Source organism: Scyliorhinus torazame, chromosome 2, assembly GCF_047496885.1.
Source record: "Scyliorhinus torazame isolate Kashiwa2021f chromosome 2, sScyTor2.1, whole genome shotgun sequence".
NCBI lineage: Eukaryota > Metazoa > Chordata > Chondrichthyes > Carcharhiniformes > Scyliorhinidae > Scyliorhinus > Scyliorhinus torazame.
Genome location: NC_092708.1, coordinates 51,015,101 through 51,030,306, shown reverse-complemented (window position 1 = coordinate 51,030,306; position 15,206 = coordinate 51,015,101). Strand labels below are relative to the sequence as shown.

The window sequence follows — 15,206 nt, the reverse complement described above, 5'->3', positions numbered from 1 at the left end:
GTCCATGGAGCTGTGAGGCAGCAATGCTAACCACTGTGACACCGTGTCGCCCAATGCCAACAAGGGAAGATACAACCCTCGCTTCATGAATGAACAGCAAGTTTTTTGAAGGTGTGGAAAGGAGGTAAACAAACATATAGCATTAGAAATTGCAGCCAGCGGGGTGAGTGAGGCAGGGAGACGCTTTGCACACTAAAAGACATGCCTCTCTTACTAATCTATCTTGAGCTAATCTTCACAGACTCCCCGGTGTAATATTATGGCTCTCCAACTTCCCATTATGCTCAAAAGCATTGATTTCTTAAGTCGTTATCTGTGCAACATAATTGCAGGTTGTGACTTCCAATGGAATAACAGATTTTAAACTCTTGATGAAACAAGGACGTACAAACCCAATCTTGTGTAAAGAACCTGATGAAAGAGAGCAGCCTCTTGCTACTGGCAGCACTGGGGAGAGCTGAATGCTGCTCTCAAGTCTCCTTGCAAAAGAGCATATAAATTATTCATAAACCATTAATCATTGGACAGCCTCACATTAAATGCATAACAGTATTGTTTCTACTGCCACAGAATCATCAACAGCAATCTAATTTAAGGTCAATTCGGTATCCTGTACAAGAAGTCAAAGTGGATGGAGTAAGCACTTTTACCTTTTTTTTATTCTGACCCTGGCTTTAGTGGTACACAACCGTTGACTTTCAGAAGATGGCATTTTAACCCTTCCCACGTCACCAGAGAGCACAATTGTCACTGTTTTCTCTGATAGCGAAAGCAATTGCAGCCCTCTCTCCAGGTGAAGACAACAGAAAGTCACTCTGTGTCTAGGAATGGAAAGAAAGACTTACATTCAGAGAGTTCCTTTCCCAGCCATCGCACATCCCAAAGTGCTTTGCGACAGATAAAATATTTTTGTAGGGTAATCACTGTTACAGGAAATAAAGAAGCCAATTTGTGCAGAGCAAGATAGCATTGTGAAAGAAGACCAGATAATTTGACAATGTAATGCTAATTAAAGGATAAATATTGACCAGGACGCCGGGTAGAACTCCTTTACTTTTCTTCGAAAAAATACCATTGGATCTTCCACATTAACTAGAAGGCAGACAGAGGGCTGGATTTGTCCGCCCTGTCCGCCACAAGGATGTCATGGGTGAGCCGCGGACAATGGAGAAGTCCATTGACCTCGGGCAGGATTCTCCGGTCGCCGGGTGGACATGGTCGGAGAATCTTGCCCTCTGAGTCTCAGTTAACGTCTCACCTACTAGATGGCGTCTCCAAAAGTGTGGCCTCCTTCAGTACTGCACTGGGCCGTCAGCCTTGACTTTTGTGCTCAAGTCCCGGACTCCCTGCTCCTGCCTGTCGAACCCTCCCTGCAGTCAGTGGCCACCTCTCTCCTCAAATTCCACTCTCACCTACCAGGCAACTGACCAGGGAAATGAAGATTATTCCTGGGAATTAAATTCACTCGGTGCTCATATTGCCAAGATTTTGTTTATTGCTTGTTCCGCTCTTCCAGCTGTTCAAGTCCTGCACCCAGTGAAAGTTTCCCTTGAAAACTATGCATGGAAATGTGGTCATGAGGGTCCTCAACCACGTCCGGCCCATTTCCTGCACTTCAGCCCTCATCCCTTCCCCTCCCTCTTAGATCCGCAATAAGGTTTCCCTTGTCCCCACTTTCCACTCCACCAGCCATCATATTCAAATGATCGTTCTCCACCATTTCCGCTATGTCCAGCATGAGGCCAGCGCCAAACACATCTTCTACAAACCCCACCCCGTCATCATTCCAGCGAGCTGTTCCATCCACGACATCTTGGTCCACACCTCAATCACCCCAATGCCATCTCCCCTTTCCACAGCACCTTCCTATGCAATCACAGGAGCCCTTATTCTTCTTCTCTCCTCGCTGTCCAAGGCCCCAAACACTTCTTTCAATTTAGTCTACTGTATTCACTGATCACAGTGTGGACTCCCCTCCACTGGGGAGACCAAACGCCAACTGAGTGACCACTTTGTGAAACACCTCCATCCAGCTCACGAGCATGCCCCGAGCATCCAGTTGCTTGCCAGTTTAATTCAGCATCTTGCTCTCATGCTCACATTTCCATCCTGCTGTAGTGTTCCAGTGAAGCCCAATGCAAGCTTGAGGAACAGCATCCCATCTTCTCAAAAGGCACTTTACAGACTGCCTTGACATCAAGGCAGCATTTGACCGATTATGGCATCAAGGAGCCCCGGCTAAACTGGAGTCAATGGAAATCCTACACAGTCTGGTGGAGACAGGTTGGCTGGAGAAGAGAGTGGTATGAATGTGCTAGACTGGTATTTTAAATATGAAACTGGTACATTTAAACCCACCATCTGAGGGCGGGCAGAAAAATCGGCTGCTAGTCCACCAAGAAAGCAGAGGGGAGCTCACTTGCACATAATTAATGAGCTTCCAAACGCAGAATTTGGCGCGGGATCCTGCTATTCTAGTCAGTGGGACAGAATGCAACTGGAGGTGCCCGCCACAAAACTTAAAATAGGAGAATTCTGCTCTTTGTTTCTTTCGTACAATCTACCACTTCCTTTAATTCCATGACACCAGTAATTTAATCTCTCCACCCTCTACCCTATCCCAGACTTTCCTTATTGTTCGTCCTTCCTGCCCCCTTAATTGGCATAGAACCCATCACATTTCTACCTTCCTTCAGTTCCGAGAAAGAATCATTTGACTCAAAACATTGACTCTGTTTTTCTCTCCACAGATGCTGCCAGAACTACTGAGCATTTCTTATATCTTCTATTTTCATTCAGACTGCTATGTCTGTGTATTTTATACTTGAGCAATCCAAAGCTACTCCCACTGACCTGCTTACTCTCTGGAACCCTGAATCTTTTTCTGCTTCAAATATTTATCTATTACTTTAAAATATGCAATGGCTTCTGCCTCAGCCATTCCCTATGCCAGAACATCCCATGTTCTTCTTTTTAAATTCTGACCAATTCTTTTTTTCCAATGACCGGGCAATTTAGCGTGGCCAATCCATCTACGCTGCACATCTTTGAGTTGTGGGGGTGAGACCCACGCAACACAGGGAGAATTTGCAAACTCCACATGCACAGCGACCCAGGGCCGGGATCAAACCCGGGTCCTCAGTGCCGTGAGGCGGCAGGGCTAACCACTGCACCACCTTGCCACCCCAAACATCCCATGTTCTGACAACATTTCGCACAAAGAAATTCCTCTTAATCTCTCGCCTCACTCCCATTATGGCAATTTAATTGATGCCCTTTTGACACTGACATTGCCAGTGGGATTGCGGGAATCAGGGGTTATGGAGAGAAGGCAGAAGAATGGGGATGGGAAAATATTAGCCACGATTGAATGGTGCAGCAGTCTAGATGGGCCAAATGGCCTAACTCTGCTCCTATGTCTTATGGATGAAAAATAGGTGCACTCTTTGTAATGGGGACAGTAACTCAATACCACACCAAGTTAGTCACGTATCAGTCCATGACACTGCTGATGATTGATGAACTGGCTTGGAAGGGTAATATCAGCACAGTGTCAGGGATTTCTTTCACGTCACTCCAGATGACCTTGGAAGCCAGTACCCTAATGAGTAGTATTGCTTAATTGGGCAAGCAGCAGGAAGTGCTTTTAGCTGGTCAAACACCTATACACACTTTGGCTTTGCTATTAGGAATCTACACCAAAGCTCTCCGAATTAAGCTAAGTCAGTTGTGCCCCTAGAAACAGTGAATCTATGCTCACATTGAATAAGCATAAACAAACGTCAAGACTTCCCAGCGCTACCGCAGCGGATTTTCCTTTGGTGGGTGCAGTGATCCAGTTAGAACCCCATCGCCTTTGGAGGGAACAGAAAATCCTACAAGCGAGAAGGGCCTGAATATTCTATATGGGCAGCACTGTAGCACACTGGTTAGCACTGTGGCTTCACAGCTCCAGGGTCCCAGATTCTATTCCCGGCTTGGGTCACTGTCTGTGCGGAGTCTGTACGTTCTCCCCATGTCTGCGTGGGTTTCCTCCGGGTACTCCAGTTACTCTCTCTGTGGGCGGTATTCTCACCCCCCCCCCCCCCGCCGGGTGGGAGAATTGCCGGGGCACCGCGTCACACCGCCCCGACCCCCGCATGTGGTTCTTCCCCCCCCGAAACCAGCGCCGCGCAAATCGCGGCGGGCCGCTCGGAGAATCGCCGCAAACGGCGAGCGGCGATTCTCCAGCCTGGATGGGCCGAGCGGCCGCTCCGACACGACAGGGTCCTGCCGGTGCCGTCCACCCCTGGTAGCTGCCGGCGGGAACTCTGAGGGAATGCTCGGGGGCTCCTTCACCGGGGGGGCCTCCGAAGGGGTCTGGCCCGTGATCGGGGCCCACCGATCGGCGGCCCGGCCTCTACCCCCCCCCCCCCGGGCCTACATTCCGCCGCGGCTGGCCACTGAACACCCACGCCACATTGCGTCGGGGCCTGCGCGCGTAAGAAGTAAGAAGTTCCCCGCGCATGCGCTGGATGGCGCGTCCCAACTGCGCATGCGCAGGATTGAGCTGCCCCAATTGCGCATGCACGGGATGGCGCGGCGCCCATTTGGCACCACGTACAGAGGCTGGAGCGACGTGAACCGCTCCAGCGCCGTGCATCCCCCTCCGGGGGCCAGAATAGGACGTGCCCGGGCCCTGTTCGCGCCGTCGTGAAACATGATGGCATTCACAATGGCACGAACATTTGTCCGCCATATCGGAGAATTGTCTCCTGTGTACCTGAACAGGCGCCGGAATGTGGCGACTAGGGGCTTTTCACAGTAACTTAATTGCAGTGTTAATGTAAGCCTTCTTGTGACAATAAAGATTATTATTATACTACATCTTAATAGTTAATTTAGAGATGGATTTGGTGCCAAGTTTCCACATTTAAACACTTAATTGATGAAAGGAATCTGTTTTCTAATCTCCATGGGATGCAGCTAGAGAAATTATTCTTTGGAATAATTAATGGAGTAAAAGATGGCAGGACTAAGCAAGAGAACATCTTTCAAATTTTTGCACTAGCATTAAGAGCACCAATATTATCCCTCTTCAGAAAACAATCCCTTACCTCACTGGGACCTTTTTAAAATGTTCTACCCAAAGCTATTGCCAATTATCGCTAATTTGCAAGCAGTTGTTTTGCTGTGAATACATGTCCCATTAACAACTCGATTGGGCCTGAGGGTCTTCATTCCATATAAAATTACTGGAGGCAGAACAAAGCGACCCTAGCCTGTGCCTGTCCCAATCTCAGATGCCAGACTTGACTGGGGGGTGTTTAGATTCACAACGCAGGCCCATATCCAAGCCTAATTGTAAGGGTATATATATTTTTGAGTGTAACAACAACCCGGTGGCCACAGCTCAAATTCCACTGTGGCAAGTTATGACATTGAACTCAATAAAATCTACCTATTTCTGGACTGCCACCAAAAAAAAACCCAGGAAAGGTGCCAGATTATTCTCACAATCCAATTGGTTGCTAATGCCCATCAGGAGCCTGCCAGCTCATACTGGTCTGTCCTACCTGTGATCCTAGTTCTACACTAATCATTAATATCTTTTGAAGTGGTGTAGTCATCCGTTCAGCTATTAAGGCAATAAAAGATGGCCAATAAATGAGGGCTTTGTTACTCCTAGCCCAAGGCTAACCAAAGAAAAGTAAAGTTCCTGTTATTTTCCAGATGGATCAGTTTACTTACTCCTGGCCTACTGAGGTAGCTGAGACAATCCAAATCATGTTATTTGCAATAAGAGCAATTGCACATCCTTCAGCACTAACATTGATGAAAAAAATTGAACATTTGCTCTGCAAAAATTTAATTGACTTAACTTTTATGTTTCTAGTACTTTGAGCTGATACATGCAAATTTAATTTAAAAAATCATGTGGTATGTATGTTCCTTTCTTTCTAATTTACTTATTCTCTGATGACCATAATCCAATTTGAATTTTAATCTATTATGCTTCTGTTTTCCTGGTGGAAGATTCACCTGTACCCTATTTTTTTAATAATCTTTATTGTCACAGGTAGGCTTACATTAACACTGCAATGAAGTTACCATGAAAAGCCCCTCGTCGCCACACTCCAGCGCCTGTTCGGGTACTCAGAATGTCCAAATTATCTAACAGCACGTCTTTCGGGACCTGTGGGAGGAAACCGGAGGGCCCGGAGGAAACCCACGCAGACACAGGGAGAATGGCAGACTCCGCACGGACAGTGACCCAAGCTGGGAATTGAACCTGGGACACGAGCACTGTGAAGCAATAGTGCTAACCAATGTGCTACCGTGCAGCCCTCCTGCCGTATTATCACCCATTACACCGTTAAAAACTGATTATTCCATTTTTTATGAGCCCAAACTTTTTCATCCATCTTTAGTACAAGACGAGTGGTTAATTACCCTAAGTTCACAAAATTACAGTGATTCCTTCTATCAGTGAAGACGACAACAACGCAAACTATTTCAGCATTTAACTGCACACTTGTGGATGCCAGAAGTTGCTGTCACTTTACCCTGTAATCACATCGAATGCATGCAGCCTTACCGATAGTACAGCAAAATCCAAAACAATATCCTTCAATTCCCGACCTGGGAGCACCATTAGCACAAAGACTAGAGACATTCAAGGAGAAGGCCCACCGTCACCTTCTCATTTTAACAAGGAAGGCTTATAATGTGGCTTCAAAATATAATCATCTCTTCGCAAGTGTAATTATCCCAGGGCAGGCTTTATATAATTTTGACCAATTTCTTCCAGCATCATTTTAAACAACTTTGAGAACCTTAGTAAGAAAAATGCATTGTATTGAAACAGCACACAGATCAGCCATATTCTTCCAGAAAAGCATTAACATAGCCATCAGCAGAGAAAATTAGTAACACCACAGTAATGCAGTATTGAAAAGCAATGCCATTATGTTGCGTAGGGCAGCTCGATGCAAACAACAGGTTTTTCCAAATGCCATTCTAATAATAAATACAGACCTTCATTCATCAAGTGGACTGTTAATTGATTTGTGAGAGAACGAAATGTAAAAAGCATATCTGATTTTTAGTTAGTTAAATCTTACCGAGCCGATTGCATCAACTTGCAGTATTATGCAAACTTACAAGATTTAGCACACTCTGGCAACACACTGGGAATAATGTTAAAACAGTGCAAATAACCTCAGTAACAAAAAACGCTCTTTAATAACCACATTTTGGACTCACTTCAAAGGTTTATTTCAGACACCCGGAGCCAGATATTCCCCAGTTTGAGTGAAAACATCTATCTTCACTGAGGCAAAGATTAGTTGGAACAAGAAAGCAAGCAAAAATGCTTTGCACCTCTCTTTCCAATGAATTTCCACAGCTGTGCTAAAGTGGTAGATTGGTTAAACCTCCCTTCATCATTTTCCCCCTCGATTTCTAGTTATTGCAGTCTGCAGTCTAGACAACCGCAAAATTAAAAATATACTAACTCGACTTGTAACACAAACAAAATCCTTATATGGCAATTCTTATATTGCCAATGAACTGTCAGCTTACACAGTGCAAATTATTCATATTCGAAGGACCATTTGGTACAATACAAAAGCAGGAAGTACATACTCCTGAAAGGCAAAATACTCCACTTGTGTTGTTCAGCCACCAAAGTCAATAAATGAGCTATGATGCATTATCAGGCTGAAATAAAAGGTTTATACAAATGCAAGGAAAAGTCAAAGTCCAACCCCCTGGGAGTTCACTTAAGAGAAACAACAAAGTCAGATATTCCTGCTTCCCCTGGATCCACATACAGCAAAGTACATTTTAAACACTTACCCTGTTGGTCGGTCGCCTTGAGCGGTTCCCTTTAATGATCACCTGCTAAGGAGCAAAGAGATGTGGTTGAAATGTGAACAAATCACGAAAGCGAGTGGACAGCAAATGGGACAGTAAAGAGGAGTCAAATGGCAAATGGAATTTATCTGAAAGGAGCTGGAGTATGAAAGAGGGGAAGTTATCCTTCAACTCTACATAGACATGCTCAGACCCTCATCAGGAGTATATTAATAATACTCAAAATAAAAGTGGAAACTTTAATCGCATGCGGCCTCTTTCAGGTTAGGTGATGCCAGGAGTCTATGTCTGGACACTGCACCTCAGGAAAGACACATTGGTCTGGATTCTCCGATTTTGAGACTCAGTGCTGATGCCGGTGTGGGAACAGTGGCGTTACTCGACCGACAAAACGGCGCAAAACAGCCACCAATCCTCAGTCTGGTGGGGGGCTAGCAGGCACGCAGCATAGAGCACCCGGCTCTAGCTGCGGATACGGCTGGAGAGTTGCCGGGTCCATGGCCATGCATGCGCACAGCGGTGGACTGCAGCAGCCGCGCCGTGCAGCGTGGCGAAGGCCACATGCGGACCCGGCCTACCAAATAGTGACCACCTTTGGCCAGGCTCGCCACCCCTAAACCATCCCCCACCAGTGCCCCCAGCCCCTGCCAAAGCCCCCCTGCCAAAGCCCCCCTTCCCGTGGATCGGCTCCCCCCACCCCCCACCCCCGACTGTGGCGGCGCTGGACTGAGCCTGCCGCGCCGAGTTCCCGAAAATAAATACCATGAGTGACCGACGCCGTCGGGAACTCGGCCCATGGGGGGTGAAGCATCGGGGGGAGGGCCTCAAATAATGTCCTGAGGCCCTCCCGACAGCGTGCGGCGTACTCCTAGAGTACGTCATTTTGGAGGGGTTAGAGCATCGCAAATGTGGCACCTCCCCTGATTTTGCCACCAACGTAGATTCTCCGGCCCATCACCAAACACGATTTCGGAGTCGGAAACCGGAGAATCCCCCCCCCATTGGTTTTCGGAAGGTACAGCACACATTTACCAGAATGCTGTAAAGACTTGAAAAATACAGGAACATAAAAAAAAGGAACACGAGAAGACAATATGACCCATCGCTCCACCATTCAGTATGACCCTGACTGATACTGGACTTCAATTCCACCTTTATGACTGCTCCCCATATCCTTTGATTCTTAGAGATCCCAAAATTCGATCCATCTCAGCCATAAATATATTCAGTGATGATGTATCCACAATTCTCTTGATCAGAGGTTTCCAAAGATTCACAGCACTTTGATTGAAGAATTTCCTCTTCATCTCAGTCCTAAATGACCTGCCCTTACACTAAAATTGCATATTTTACATTCCTCAATCAGGCAAACAACATCCCTGTATCTACCCTGTCAAACCCCTTCATAATCTTGACTGTTTCAATGAGATAAACCTCTCATTCTTCTAAACTCCAGAAAATATAAACCCAATTGACATAGCTTCTCAACATAGCCCCCTCATCCCAGAGACCAATCTAGTGAACCGTCGCTGTACCACCCTCAATGCAATTATATCCTTTCTTAAATACGGAGAGCAAAATTGCACACAATATTCCAGGTACAGTCACACCAAAGTCCCATACAATTGTAGCAAGACTTCCTTATCCTTGTACCTCAATCCCCTTGCAATAAAAGACAATGATACTCTTTGCTTTCTTAATTGTATGTTGTCCCTGCATGCCAACATGTGTTCAGACCTAAGTCTCTGAACACAAAACATTTACAAGTTTCATACTTATTTTTTAAAAATGTTTTTCTATTATTACAAGCAAAGTGACTAGCCTCACACTTCCCCACATTATGCTCCATCTGCCATCTTGTTATCTGTCACCTTGTTGCCCACTACTCAACCTGCCTGTATCTCTTTTCAGCCTCTTGGTGTCCTCCTCGCAGCTTGCATTCCCACTTAGCTTTGTGTGGTCTGCAAATTTCGATACAGTTTTAATTTTTTGTCTAAAACATTAATATAGATTGTAAATAGCTGAGGCCCCAGCACTGATCCTTGTGGCACTTCACCAGTCACAGCCTTCCAACTTGAAAATACCCCATTTACCCCTACTGGGCTGCATGGTAGCATACTGGTTAGCACTGCTGCCTCACAGCTCCAGGGACCCGGGTTCAAATTCTGGTCTTGGGTGACTGTCTGTATGGAGTTTGCACTTTCTCCCCGTGTCTGCGTGGGTTTCCTCCGGTTGCTCCGGTTTCCTCACACAGTCCAAAGATGTGCGGGTTAGGTGGATTGGCCAGGCTAAATTGCCCTTAGTGTCCAAAAAGATTAGGTGGGATTACTGGGTCACGGGGATAGGGTGGAGGTGTGGACTTAAGTAGGGTTCTCTTTATAAGGGCCGGTGCAGGCTCAATGGGCCGCCCCTGTGCCACCCTGTCGCATCAACTCTTTCATGACAATCGTTCAACGTGGAGTGTCAATGGAAATAAAAACCTGAGAATGCTGTTGATACTTCCAGATCATGAATTCTTCCTGCGGGAGAAGTTGGCACACTACTCTGGACTGGGGAGGATTACAGGTGGAGGAGATCTGTCACGGATCAACAATTAACCCAGCATGAGGAAGAGGCCATGGGGTTTTCTTGGGGAGTAACTCCTTTCAACCTGTGACAAATGGAGAAGTTGAACCCATAGTCTGCGATGGTCAATTCATTATACGGAAACTCTAAATCTGGAAGACAAGAAAAGCGTGAACAGAGCTTGGCACTGAAATCCTCATGTAAGACGATGATGATAGCAGTAAGTGACTGCAGGAATTATGTACAGTAGCATTTCACTTGTCTCTTGAAATCACCTAATCGAAGAGACAGGAAATGAAGAAGAAATTTCAGACACTTCTGCAGCTTAACAATTGCTGTAGAAACTCCATTCCTACATTACATCCGCACATACTCCCAAGCACCAACCGCTGCACATCAATTGCACGTTATAATTGCTGTCTAATTCTGTTCCTTGATATAACATTTGAGAACTTGTTTCAAATGGCCATTTACATTCCTCACTAACTGCCCACGGGATGTGACTCAAAGGTCGTTAATTAACATAAAGCGTTGCCTAAACATGTTTCTTTCAAAGTGAAAGCTGCTGAGAAGTATGTGAATTACAATTCAGTGCAAGCTTTGTCAAGAGCCAACATTACTGCATCCTACCTCTGGGCAGAGAAAGCACCGTTGTATCTAGCGCCTAGTAGAGCAGGAAACATAAAATATGTTGTTTAAGAGGAACTGATGCCAATGCCACCGGCTTAAAGCCAGCGAGGGTGTGGATGATCTTCACAAGAAGATAGGATCAGAGAATGAAACAGTTACAATTAAACCTTACTTTGAAGCTAAGAAAGTATAAAATACAAATACTTTCTGGTATGGCATACAATTAAATGTGCAACATATAATAATCTTTCAATCAGCAGCAAATGGAAATCACCATTGTTTGGTTAAATCTGCAGTTCCCCTTTCCAATGTAATGGATATTGTATGTGATGATGACAATGTGGCAATCTTAATGAGGAGTTCAGCTGAAATCATTAACAGCAGAAATGAAGCCCAAGGCTGTGAAATCACTCCCATTAACCCTTGCTTATTTTTTAAACACGCTATGGACTTCATAGGGAAAGGCAGAGGTTATTCTGAATGTTTTTTTTGTTGCCAGAAGTAGCTGTTAGGACCAAAACATACAATTGATACATTGACAACAACTGCACTTAAACACTGATAACCTTTGCAAGTTGATTGAATGATAATTGGCAGCTAATTGTGAGAAAAATAAAACAGTAACATTAGTTTGAGTTCTAGGGCGGCACGGTAGCACTGTGGTTAGCACTGTCGCTTCACAGCGCCAGGGTCCCCGGTTTGATTCCCGGCTTGGGTCACTGTCTGTGCGGAGTCTGCTTGGGTCTGCGTGGGTTTCCTCCAGGTACTCCAGTTTCCTCCCACAAGTCCTCAAAGACGTGCTGTTAGGTAATTTGGACATTCTGAATTCTCCCTTTGTGTACCCGAACAGGCGACGGAATGTGGTGACGAGGGGCTTTTCACGGTAACTTCATTGCAGTGTTAATGTAAGCCTACTTGCGACAATAAAGATTATTATTATTGTTGATATGTAATTGGGTAAGGCAACGGCGACAACTTACATTTACTAAGGGGGTCATTTCTCTTGCTGCAGTGTGCCTAGGTGCTGAAGAGCCTTAGAGGAGACCAAGGTGGGACCTTGAGCTGCATGGCCAGGTTACCCCATCTTTAGCACACAAAAAATGACCAGTTTGAGTTGAGTTAAGCCTCTGATTATCAATTAAATTGGACCCTAATGCCCATTAAAGAAGCTGCATGACGTTCCTGCTGGCTCACTCTGCAATTCACAACTTTTCCCAAATGCAACCAATTGAGCAGGAATGAAGAAGTCATTGGTGAGGATGTCCGCTTGTTGATTGAGATTGCCCAACTACACTTGGATGGGGGGCCCTTGGAGGAGGAATGGCAGGAGTAAATGAGACCAGGCTGAGAAGCACTCGCTGCTGGAAGAGAGAGGGCAGCAGGTCCCCTATCCAACCAGGATGTTCAGAAAACAATACTCCTCCATTCACAATGATGTGTAAGCAGACTACGCTTTACCAAGGACGCCGCCGCAGAAATCTCTAGCCTCATGGATGAAGACTCAGACTTCAAAGCCAAGGACACCACTGCACTTAATTTTTTATGCAATTAGAATCTTCTGGATTGTGCAGGTGTTATCTGTTACATATCACAAGCCTTGGTGCACTTTTATATGAGGGAAGGCTCTGCAGCTCAGTATGTTCTGAGAAATGCCAAACATCAATCCATATGGCCAGAAACTATCAGAGGCAGAGAGTTCTGTGGTTCAACAGGATGGTGAAACACTCTATGGTTCAGGGAACCAGTGATTCCATACAAACGACATTTAAGCATGGATGTGCTCAGGAAATGAGTGGTGTAACTTGTGTATAACCACTGGCAGCACACAGATGCAGGTGAATTCTCCTTGGCCAGAGAGCTGTCATGGTGCTTTAGTAGAACATAGAACATACATACAGTGCAGAAGGAGGCCATTCGGCCCATCGAGTCTGCACCGACCCACTTAAGCCCTCACGTCCACCCTATCCCCGTAACCCAATAACCCCTCCTAACCATTTTGGTCACTAAGGGCAATTTATCATGGCCAATCCACTTAAGCTGCACGTCTTTGGACTGTGGGAGGAAACCGGAGCACCCGGAGGAAACCCACGCAGACACGGTGAGAACGTGCAGACTCCGCACAGACAGTGACCTAGCGGGGAATCGAACCTGGAACCCTGGCGCTGTGAAGCCACAGTGCTGTCCACTTGTGCTACCGTGCTGCCCAGTCTGCAGATCTCAGCCCACACACAAGTGCACAGTGGGCTACGAGGTGACAAGGAATAACCTCTAATGTGGGTGACTCTTAACTGCCCCCTCAAGGGCAATAAATGCTGGTCCAGCCAGCGATGCCCACATTCCATGAACGAATAAAAATAACTCTCTCTATATATGTCTTTTTCTCTTTTACCTTTCACTCTATTGTTTCTGCAGAATTTGCCAATATTTCATGTTACTTTATGGGCACTCTTTTTCATAAAAGTAAATTTACTACTTTGCCTCACACATTTGCGATCTCCCAATTATATATGTTTCTTTTGAAATACAACAATTAACTTTAAAACACTTCTCGTATCTGCCTAATGTAAATACCTATTCACGTTGTCTCTTGGCATTCCACCTCAGCTATGTTCATTTCCAGTTCAACCATTAGCCTTCACACCTACCCCTTACTGATAGTTTGACTCTTTCAGTCTGTCTTCAGTTAAATCAAACCAGTCACACCCATTCTCACACACCAGTGATGTTGAAAAGAATATTGAGAAATGTAAATTTTCCTCACAAACATACAAGTGCTCAATTGCATCCTGAGTGGCAGAAACAACCAAGGTGGATGCCTACTGAAAATACGCAGGAGGTACATACCTGGGATGCCTGAGACTCCACTATCATAAGCGGCACAGCAGCACAGTGGTTAGCACTGTTGCTTCACAGCGTCAGGGACCCGGATTCGATTCCCAGCTTGGGTCACTGTGCAAGGGCAGTGATCACATGGCAGTAGAGGAAGCAGGAATGCTAGCTGCCAGAAGAAGCCAGTGGTCTGTTCTCCATGATACCTACGCCAGTACCCTACTGTGTCTGTTCATTCAGCCCAGTGATCTGCTGGAGAACAGATCAATGGACATCGGAGACACTTTGAAAGCCCCTTTCAACTGAGGAGACCAAAATCACCCTGACAGCTGCTTGAGTTTCCATGACAACATTTTGGCATTCAACAGAAGTAGCTATGTCTGCACAGGCCTCAATCATCAGGTGCTGCATGATATTGAGCTCCATAAGTTGCTTGGTGGAATTTGCCAGCCCCAGCCTCACCATGCTGGACCGTGTGGATTTCAGGTTCTGCATCAAAACAAAGGCAAAGTTGTAGATGGTCTCCTCCATGCCCCTAGCCATTGTCATCAGCTGTCACCAAGCACTTTGCCTATCAAACTCACCATTGTCCTGATTCAACCTGTGGTGGTCCTTCTACCCACGTGGCTGTTGCTGACTAGTGCCCAGTGACCATCACTGCTCCACCCTGACCTCTACGTTATGTGGGGTGCCAGTGGTATTGATTGACACAGTTCTTCCTCACTGTACTCCTCTTCCTGTGAGGAACAGGGTGGCATTGTCACCTTGCGATGCCCAGTAGAGGTACAAATTATTACAAACTTTCAGTCAATACTGTTAAATATTGAATATAAAGAAGGTGTTCAGAAAGTTTCCCGAATCTTGTGACTTCTGGCATATGGACTACAGGCAGTATCAGGTCTCTGGCGAATACCTAATTAAACAGAGACATAGGTGAGGGTATCTCGCAGCCATCTGTGTAATTCACACATCTCATTGTGTAAGGCTGGGTCAACTCCTAAACATAACAGAGCTACCAGGCTGTCCGTCTCGATATTTCATACTGAACAAAAGGGAAGATCCAAACACAGTGGCAATTACCAACTCCCCATTGTATGATATTGGCATCCCCCATCCAAACTAAACTGGGTGGGTCTCAAATATTAATGGTGGTCATGTGATCAAAACTTTTCTCAGGGACTGAACCATTATTATCCCATGATCCAGCAGATTTATCAGAAGCATTGGTCATCAAACAGTCTGAGAACCAGACTCTGAAACTAGCGGCAAATCATTAAGCAACCAAAGTAATTAGCCAGTGTAAAGGTTCACCTGAGAATCAACCT

The 15,206-nt window shown here is 45.7% G+C and overlaps 1 long non-coding RNA gene across 3 annotated transcripts in view; it reads right to left on the bottom strand.

Annotated features, from left to right (window-relative positions):
* The window catches only part of LOC140387986 (uncharacterized), a 177,008-nt gene extending 169,226 nt beyond the window's left edge, over positions 1–7,782 (bottom strand). Inside the window, exon 1 of one of the 3 annotated variants that reach the window (XR_011934046.1) lies at positions 7,627–7,782. This is a non-coding gene — a long non-coding RNA (uncharacterized lncRNA). Of the gene's footprint in view, positions 1–388; positions 476–5,555; positions 5,618–7,626 lie in introns of those variants that run through there. The other 2 variants (XR_011934049.1, XR_011934048.1) reach the window with 2 other exon arrangements.
* Positions 7,783–15,206: the final 7,424 nt, after the last annotated feature.